Genomic DNA, 10,694 nt, shown 5'->3' with positions numbered 1-10,694 from the left:
GCCAGCGCCTGGGCATGGACACCCTGTAAACATTCCCCATTTCTATGGGAAGGGAGTCTGGAAACCAAGGCTGAAGAAACCCAGAGCACAATTTTGATGGTGTCCTTGGGCTGGATAGTTGTGGCCAGGACCCAGACCGCTGTGTGGAGCCCACCACCAGTGCATCAGCGGCCTTTCCAGAGCTCAGTTGTGTGTTCTGAAGATGTTTTTGTTGCCCACAGCCAGTGAAGAGATAAAGAGCCTGTACACATATGATTGTGGACCCTCACAAGGGCAATCCAGCTGTAGGACAAACCTCCTAAGTGGGCACGCCTGCAGTAATCTGCACCACTACCTGGCACTCTAAAATGTGAAAAATCTGCGCATATTCTCATGGGCTCAGCCTCACTTTCAAAGGTCCTTTTGAAAGCGCGCTGGGAATCAGGTGCCTGGGGGTCCACCTGAGCCCACAGTTCTTGCTGAAGAAGATGAACAGCAAGCTCCTCTTTCCTGTCAAAGAGCTCAAAGTCCTCAGAAGAATCACATACCTGCTTTTCTGCATAATCAGGAAATTCCCAATTGCTTCCTTCCTCCTTTAGTGAGAATCCACTTTATCAGGAAAATTGAATCTGCAAAAGAATCTGACACCCAAGAGGTTTAATGGGCAGAAAGGGGTTGTAGGTTTTGCTTCTGGCCATCAGCATAACAGTCATTCCTGTTAGCTTTTATCATCAAACTAACTGTACAGGAACAGAGTAACATCAGTGGCTTCCCCAGCCTCATTTGTTAACATGTTTCCTCTACTGAAAGGGTTTTTCTTCCACAAAGAAAGGATATTTTCAGGAGGTTGCAGAGAGTTAGATGTCTGGGTGCTAGATAAAATAGCAAATACCAATCCTAAATGCTCCCCTAAGTACCAGTCTCTTACTTTATTTATAATTTGACTTCAGCACTGAGAATACCGATGCACATCAATTCAGTAGGACTGTGTGCATTCGGAGTTTTGTTTCCATGGTCAGTCTGATAGGTAAAAAAAAAGTCTTGGGTATCTTAAGCTTGTGTACCATACAGAAAATAATAATTAAAAAAAAAAAAAAAGTATGCAGTGAACGGGAGGCTGGAGTTCAGTCCTATCTACCAGGAACTGTATATGCATTTTACATTTGTTACAGGTTAAAAAAAAAAAAAAAAGAAAAAAGAAACAATTCCCCACATAAACACACACCAGGACCCCAGGATTTCCTTTATTATAACAAAATTGTCTAAACATTATCCTATTGACTAAAGCTTCTATCTGGACTTTCTCTTTCTTGTTCAATAAATCCTGCAGTCCTCACCGAATGAGGAGTCGGTTTAGTCAGGATGATCAGATACTCTCCAGCAGCAACCTATTCACCTGATAGTTTACTCACATATTCCGAGGGAATGTGTTCCCTCAGGTTTGAAAACTCTGAGGTTGAGAAGAGGTCTTATTAATGCTTGGGTTTCCTATTTTCCCAGACGATTATGCTAAGTCCTGGGCTAGCCTTGGCTCTATGGGTATAAAGAAGCATTTCTCAGAAGAGCCGATAAAACTCAGGAGAGGAAACCAAACTCAGGGAATGCTCCTCTTGCGTAGCTCAGGAGCTTGGATCCACAGAGGGGTGTCATGGCACTGAGCGCACCAAGGGGCTCAGCAACCTCTCCCCCCCTGCTCAGGAGTTTGGCTGCTGGTGCTCAAGGCCAGCTCTGACATGACAAGGCTGGATCAGTGGAAAGGTCCTCCCCACCCTCCTTCAGGAGCTCCAGCTCTGGATTTTGGGTCCTATTCTGAGGGACAAGTGCCTAAAATGGGTGTTACAGTATCTAGCCCAGAGGAATCTCAACCAAGGTTTCTATATGACAACTGGCATGAAGTGTCTGCTGCTGAGAATTCAATGTCTTCTTGTTGATTTTAAGAACAATCAAATGAGATTCTTTAGTATGACTGTAACTCTATTAGACTTGCATTTGTTTCTCTGAAATACAGGATTTTTTCATAAGTGGAAGTACTCAAAGAATTCTTGGGGAAACCTTAAGGGAATTTTTCATAAATTGGAAACTATGACCTAAAGCTGTCTAAGCTGGATGGAGTTGCACAATATCCAATGAAATAAATTTATGTCCACAGACTCCTACATATTCATTTTCTTAAAAAAAATATATATATATATCCTACCAGCTAAGTTTACTCATATACTTTTGGCCCTGTAGTAGAGATTTACCTCTTCTTCAAATATAAAATGGGACCACGTGCTTTTCTTCTCCAGAGAGAACTGGAACTAGATCTGTGCCTCCACCAGGCTGTGGAAATATCTAAGGCTTGTGATGTCTCTTGATAGTTGATCCTCAGTAAGGGATTCAGCAGACTTTGCTTTCTTGTTTCTTGCTTGCTTTTGTGAGGGAGAAACCAGAGCAGTATGAGACTGGAAGGCATAATAAGGCATAGCTTATTTTCTGTTTGGGATGTCCTCACCATTTACTTCCTCTTCAGGAGTCAGGACTCTGCAGTACAAAGGTCACACTGGGTCTATAATCTGGGTAATAAGGACATAAACATAAGGTAAAGGACATAAACATAAGGTAAAGGACAGTTTTGTTCCCAGATCAGATTCAGTTCTTTGTAGTTATTTTTATTACAGATTAGCACAAGGCATAGACTTTGCTGGCTTTTAATGTGCCAAGGTCATTTGGGTGAGATCTTTTAAGTGTGGAATGGTTAATTGATCTCATATTTATTCCAGGTCTGCGGTTACCTCTGCCTGTCTTTCTATTTGTGCTCTTATTGTATAATCTAAGAGTTTGGCAAAGCAGACTAGCACTCCTGTGCTGGCACAAGCTGCCTTTTTCCAGTTCAGGTTGTCAAAAGCTATTCTATTCATTTGACTTGTTGCCACAGTTACCTTGATTTAGCTTCTAGTCTCTTCTTCATGTTGACCCATGTTCTTTAATCCATAGATGTTCATGTGATCCCTTTAGCAGGAGGTTAATTAGTTGTATTTTGTTCTTCTCAAAAGAAAAACAAAAGGAAAGAAAGGGGAGGGGGGGAAGTTTCACAATAGTTACCAAATTTAGCTTAGTTTTTAGATGGCTAAATTCCTATGATGTGGAACAAAATTTGGCTACTGAGGTGTAATCTCTCAAAGCTCCTGGTGTTAATACAAATGCAGAAGTTCTACTCTGAATTCTAAGCAGGCTCAGCCAATCCTGCTTCTCTGCACGAGCTCTGTAACAATTTTTTCCTTCTTCCCTACCTCCTACAGATGATTTATCACAGATATTAAACTATCCCCAGCCCCAACAAAATCCTTCACTTTTCTGATAAGAAGCAGATGCTTGCCAGCTCACATTTATTATATAGTAATGACATTCTGGAGTGAACTGAAAATGGCATTCTGCAAAATTGAAGTTTTTTGCTTTCCATCCATGTTTTCTTTGTCAGTAAGAATGACCATGGAGAAACTCCACTGTGTTTTGCCATCATGCTGTCCCATGAATGACAGGTGTGTTGAATTTATTAATCAAGGCATGGAGAATGTAGTAATAAAAGTTCCAGTCAGCCGCTTTTCTCACTCAACAGAACATATGATAAAAGGTGGATTTTTAGGTCTTGAACATTGATGTAAATCAGGACTTCTGTGGGCATGGGACTATTGAAACCCCGATCAGAATTAGGCCTTTGGAAGAAGGGAAATGGTGCTTGCAAAGATGAATAGGGTGACAGTTCATGGATATCTGTGAGCCCTTGGCTTCACGTGGTCATTCTGACCTGGGCAATGGCAGAAGTCACCTCGTGCTCCAAAACTTGAAGGGCCACTGTGCTGTCTGAAAGCTCTGGGCTCTTTGCTTGAAAAGGCCTCAGCACACAGGTGCTGGAGGCTACAACTATGTTTACAAGTAATTTGGCACAATGGAAGTGGATCAGTAAGTTGAAGTGGTTTGTGTTGAATCTTTACCATCTGTTACAAGTAGTTCAAAGAAATGTCAATGAGTTAGTTTAAGTCTAGTCACTTGGGCCAAGTGTCATCACTGTACATGTGGTTTGAAACTTTCTAAAGGAAAACCAACCCACAAAACTTTGCTTCCTTGGCTGTAGGCTCCTCTACAAACCATCCTGCTGTCTCCTGCGTGGCAGGGGCTTCTCAGCAGGTCAGCATCCCTGTCACCATCACTCACAGGGAAAAGATGTGTTGTAATTTCTCCTGTGGTTTCCAAGTGACACTCCAGTACCTGTTGCCCTCTTCATCTCCCCACTTGGAGTTTGGATAACATGCACTACAAGGTGCCATATGGGAGTAATGGAAAACTGAATCCTGTGTCTGCAGCAACAGGACACACTCATTAACGAATGATTAATGAAAGGAGCCGCCCTTGCCTCAGATCTCACAGTCTCCGAGAAGGAGGATGAGCACAGTGGCTCCTTGGGAGTCCTTACCATCACAACTGCTTTGCCCATGGTAAGCCTGATGCTCTGGGCCTGGGACCTGAGCATGGGGGGACTGCACTATCCTCAGGATGTGCGGTGACAAACAGTGGATGCAAAAGTTTTAACAGAGGAGAGGCAGCGTCTAAGGCTCTCTGCCGTGAGCTGCTCCAAGCTTCTCATCCTCATGTAAAGTGTTGTGAGCCCACTACCATGGTTGAAAGTCTGGCTATATAATCTTGTGGTACCTCACAGCCCCCAGCTCCTACCAGCTGTTAGCTAGTTAGTGGGATAGTCACATCCACTCCAGGCCAAGTGGTCATGGAGATGTGTGGGGTCACCTTCCCACCCTTTACCTTTGTGAAATGCCTAGTGCTGATTAATCATCCAGCATTTTAGTCTCTCTGGGTCCCTGAGCTGTGAGGATACTGCTGACAGGGTTCATATTCCCATCTGATGTCCCACTTGTAGTGGCTATAGATGTATAAGCAGCAAGAGTCACACTCCATTGTGCAGTCTTTACGTCCTTCATCTTTAAAGTCAAAAATCAGCGGTAAGGAACTGGAATGCACTTAGAGGCACAACTGAATCTATCCTCATAATTAATATTTCCAAGAACTGAGAAAGACATTCAGAACTGAGTAAGAGAGAAGAGTGCAATTGTTATTTTGTATTGTGTGTGAGACTTTCAGAAGAGCATAGTCACAGAGATTAGCTTTGTCCATACTCAGATGAATTTCAACCATGGTGTTTATTTGCAGCCTTCGCTGGCAGAAGAAGGCAGTTTTTTCGCTGTGAAGCCATTTGGTCCAAATCCAAATGACAGCATTTCTCAGAACAAAGCACGAAGCCATTTACTTTCTTGAGGCCACACAGGCCATGCTTATTTCTACAGTATCTTCTTGACAATTGAGTAATATCTAAACAAACCCTTTAGTGAGGACTGTGAACAAAATTAAAGTAAGCAAACTTGTTACTTTCCCACAGCCATAGTTTGAAAAGAAAAGCAGTTCCTGGTTATTTTGTTTTATTCTCACGTGCTGTGAAATGCCTCAAAAAAACCTCTCAAAACCTACAAAAATGTTTCTGGGAAGTCTAGTGTCTCTGTACTTATGGGAAGAGGTAATGAATCGTTTCCTATCAATCAGGATCCCCAGGACAACAGTTAGTGCCAAGATTAAAGAGAATATTTATATTATTTTTAAGGGTATAAATATGTATAAACAGGCATATCTTTAACCGAAGCACATCAAAGAAAGTCACAGAGAGAAAAGATGGAGGTAACTTCTCTGTACTCTCTATCATACTGCTATATTTATGGCTGAATTGCAGGTAGCCATATTGTAGTCAGTAAATGGTATAATTTCAGGTTTTTTGTTTCAGTTCATCTGGACAGCCTCAAAACTACCAGGGGCCTCGCTGAGTCGGGTGTTGTACAGCACATAGCAAGTGCATTGCCTCACCTTGGTTGTACTTAAATACAAAGGTTCAGGATTTCAGGGTCTGGAGAAGCAAATTCTGCTGTTATTGATGCTGGAGGAAGTGAGCAGGAAAACTGAGAAGAGCACACGTGTCCCGCGTGGCTGTGATGTTCCTTATCCCTCCATTACAGTAGTGCTGATCTTCAACTCTCTTCTTGTTAGACAAATTACCTCTGCTTTCTGCTGGAGTTAACTGCAACATACCATACCATACTAAAGACCAAACTATTTTATTAACTTGCTTCATAACAAGTATTTGTTCCTGGAAAGATAAAATGAAAGATGGTGACTGCTGCAGGGGAAAACTGCTCAATTTGTGCGGTTTATTTCAAATCAGGATCAATGCTGTTTATAGATATATTAATGACACATAATTAAGAGGCAATCAGTCAACTGTACATTCAGGATCAATATTAGCAATACAACAGATAAGGCAAAGTACTAGACAACTGCAAAATATTAGAGATCTAAACTAAACACCCTACTATAAGTAGTCAAAGGTCTACTTTTAGCAGTGCTGAACCAGGGTCTGCCTGCAGGTGTGTTAACCTCATTTCTCTCCCCACTGCTACACATTTTCATACTATTTTGCTATATCACACAGGAATTGTTTGATGACTCTTTGATGTGAGGTTTGTGTTTGTGATAGTGGGGTGTCGTGGTTTAGCCCCAGACGGCAACTAAGCACCACGCAGTCGCTCGCTCACTCCCCCCATGGTGGGATGGGGAAGAGACTCGGAAGAGTAAAAGTGAGAACACTCGTGGGTTGAGATAAGGACAGTTTAATAGGGAACGCAAAAGCCGTGCGCGTGAGCAAAGCGAAGCAAGGAATTCATTCACTGCTTCCCATGGGCAGGCAGGTGTTCAGCCATCTCCAGGAAAGCAGGGCTCCCTCACGAATAATGGTTACTTGGGAAGACAAACACCATCACTCTGAATTTCCCCCCCTTCCTTCTTCTTCCCCAGCTTTATATACTGAACATGACGTCATGTGGTATGGAATAGCCCTTTGGTCAGTTTGGATCAACAATCCTGGCTGTGTCCCCTCCCAGCTTCTTGGGCACCTGGCAGAGCATGGGGAGCTGGGAAAAAAAGTCCTTGACTGGTGTAAATACCGCTTAGCAACAGCCAAAACATCAGCGTGTTATCAATATTACTAAAACCCAAAACACAGCACTACACCAGCCACTAGGAAGGAAATCAACTCTATCCCAGCTGAAACCGGGACATGGGGCAAAGTAGTAAATAATACAGCAAAACCAAAGTCAGTTTTCTCAAAGCCTAAAACTCTTCCTCAATTTTAGTATTGTACACAGGCTTCCTAGTCAAGGGATATATATTTCCAACTCACCTCATGATTACTTAGTATTTATATATCAAAGTGACATATATTATGTGCCTCCCATTTGCAAATTCTGCAGATGAATTGACAGTTGCTGTAGAAGAAAATACAGTAAATAAAGTACACGGTGTCAGCTGTTATACATTGTGGAGCCTTGTGCGTGCTCCGCAATGTATTAATGGAGGGAGAGAGGATATGGATGTGGAAAAAGAAACATTGGTTTTTTACAGACATGGCTTTCTCTGTCTTTTTGAACTTAGCATGAACATTATGTCAGAAATTGATTTACTCTTATGAATTTGAGAAATCAGAAGCTAAGAATAGCACAAGATTTATAGATAAATTTTCTGGTCCTTCTTGTTTTTCCTCATGCTCCCCCCCCACGTATTCCCCTCTGACAACAGAAGAGAAGAAAACTCCCAAATCCTGACATAATAGTGGACTCCTGTCCCCAGCAGACAGCAGGGTCTCAGAAGCAGCAGAAAATTCCACAGGTTGTCCAAAAGAATTCCCAGTGCACAAAAAAACATGTAAAAATATCTATATCTAACACTGTACTAACGTGGACTGCAGAAGAAAAAGTAATGGAAACCAGGTACCTCTGATATTTGTCATAATGACAAGGAATAACTGCTGTTTGGGAAGAACAGAGATAATGAATACTGCTGTTTTCATGTGGAGGCTTAATAGTACCAGGACACAAAGATACTGGCAAAGCTAGTGACCAAATTCACATCAAAATGCAAGACATAAGAGGAAAAGACTCAAAGATACTCATTCTGCTAAGTAGAACAATGAAAATCCAGACAAAAATACAATATTTATGAATTTAGCTAAGGGTCATTAGGAACTAAACTAGTTTCCATGGGAAATGTTATTCCATCTGTGGCTCATTCTACACATTTACACATTTGCATGTGTGAAAGAGCAGCTTTGCAGAGAACACTTCATTTCTTATATACAGAGACACTTTCATCTTTGATGACAGCAAAGTTAAGTTACTACAGACCTTTGCTGGCCGTATCTCTGAAAGGTATGCTGAAAAGAGTGTCCCTGGACTATTCAATTTTTCCCACAATGGTTTTTATTGTTGTTAGATTTTGTATCATTGACCCCAGAGAAATGTTCTGGAAATAAAAACTTAATGAGTATGAAACAGATAGCTGCTATAGACAGTGACTACTGTTATAAGCTCCGTAACTCTTGGGCAATTTATGTTCTTTCCTGGTGGTCAAAAGATAGGAACAACCACAGGTAGAAAATGGAACTAGAGAATTTTACTTTTAATCTTTCTGACTTTGTAAAGAAAAAAGTGAAAGTTTTAAAAAAATGGCTTTGCTCATTTTCTTCTGTCGTAGGTAAAAAATAGGTTTTGTCAGCAAAAGAATGGAACCATTTAGGAAGGCAGCGGAGAACCCGAAGGAATACAAAAGGCGACAAGAAAGATAAAAGTATTAGAGAAAAAATTATAAGTGGAGACATGGAGGGAGCTGAATTTATATAGTCTATTACACTGAAGATTCAGGAGGGATGTGATCATGATTTATATATAACTTCAGAGTAACAGTAAATATAAAGAAAATAATTCTCAGAGGATGATATGATAAGAAGCAATGGCCTGAAACTATGAATGGAAAACTTTAGGATAGACATTAAGAGATATTTATTAATGAGAAAGATAGTCAAGGGGTGTAGCTGAAACTGCATCCTCATGGAGAATCTCACCTGGGTAAGGTGAGGTCTTGTCCTTAACAATCTTCTCATAGATTTGAAATACCAGACTGATATTAAATTGATTGATATTTAATTAAGTCCAAGAGTCCAGCATTTCCACTTTCTTGAGAGCAGTAGTGAATATCTTCCTTTCTAGAAGGGGCTTCAGATCACAGAGGCTTATTATAAATTCCCTGATTTTTTGATGAGAAGTGACAAAAATCTAAATGTTGTAGATCAGGTTCCTGATACAAGGAAATTAATCAAGCAGGTCATGTATTATTTTTTATTATTGAACTTCTTTTTGCCCCTGAGTGGGACTTTTTTCAAAACTCACAGACAGCATGCCAGTTCCCAGCTCCCAGGACCCATTGGTGTCTCAGGAACTGTCATAAAGCACATAAAAGTGGTGAAGAAATTCCCTTACTGTGTGTCAAAAATCCATTACAATAATTCGTATCGCACAATGCACTGTTTCTTCAAAGGCTTAATCCTGCACTAAGAAAACAAGTATGAGGCACCATCTTGTTACTGCTACCAAAACGGCACCTGAAAATACCTGAGTCAGAAGAGTGGGAGATACAAAGATGCCAAGGCAGAGATGAAGATAGTGATTAGCATCAGGTGGGAGAAAACACTTTCCAATGGATACTGTGGCATTACAGCATTCAAAGCATCTTGTCACTGAAGTTTGCAAGAGATAGTAATTATAGGCTCTTAGGTGGGATAAAAGGAAATCTTTGACAGAACATTTTAGATCCTGAAAACCATATTCACTTCCTAGGTGCCTTGTACCAGGCTCTGGGTGGATGTGCAGGGCTGGACTCTGAAGAATGTGTGAGAAATTCTTCAAAGCAGAAAAACCAAGGCAATCCTCTATCACTTCCAGGCATACCCTGTACCTCATGTATCGTAACAGCAATGCCATATATAATATTTAGTAATGCTTTGTACCTCAAAAGTGTATGCTTCCTCTGAGTCTACCTGGGAATGTGTCTCTCCCCACTGAAGCTGTTGAGAAGTACAAAGAAGCAAGAACAAACTGCAGAACTGATTTATGCATCTTGGTTTCACCCAGGAAGGACAAAATCCCAGGGTTGTTTTAGATGCAGAATTTATTCCAGTCTTGGCATGTTATGTGAACACCAGCAGATTCTTCTGGGATCTTTGCATTTTGGCAGAACTAAAAGGTGGAAGAGACCTCTACATTTTTCTATTTTTCAGTGAATTGAGATTATCCTTTGTTATCCTCATAAACTTTAGCCCTTGCAAGCGTTAAAATATACTCTCAGTGATATTACTTCGGAAGAGGAAAACAACTAGGAATCCATTTTGAAAGGAGCGTTTAGATTCCTGAATGCTGAATACCTCAACTTTTCACACCCATTCTCAATCATGGAGCATTACAGAAGATGAGGTTAAGGCTTTCCCTAGGAGGGAAACACAATTTCAAAAATCATAAAACCCTTCACGAAAGATTAATTTTTGCCCGTTGTTGAACTTAATCCTAGTCTTCTTCCCTCTCCTCCTTTGCATGTCCCAAGACTACAGTGAGCTCCGATGATCTGCGCATGGTGCTGGCACAGTGCTGCCTGTAGCCCTAAGTAACGGTACACACATGCAATGCAGAGGGCCAGGTTTTCCAAAGCAGACCATAATTTTGCACAGGCACACACAGCCAGGTTGAAAACTTCCATGTTATTGACCATGGGTACCAGTAATAAAATACCTGTGAGTA

Source organism: Mycteria americana, chromosome 2 (assembly GCF_035582795.1).
Source record: "Mycteria americana isolate JAX WOST 10 ecotype Jacksonville Zoo and Gardens chromosome 2, USCA_MyAme_1.0, whole genome shotgun sequence".
Taxonomy (NCBI): domain Eukaryota; kingdom Metazoa; phylum Chordata; class Aves; order Ciconiiformes; family Ciconiidae; genus Mycteria; species Mycteria americana.
The sequence above is the reverse complement of the archived record's forward strand: the minus strand, read 5'-3'. Positions refer to the sequence as shown.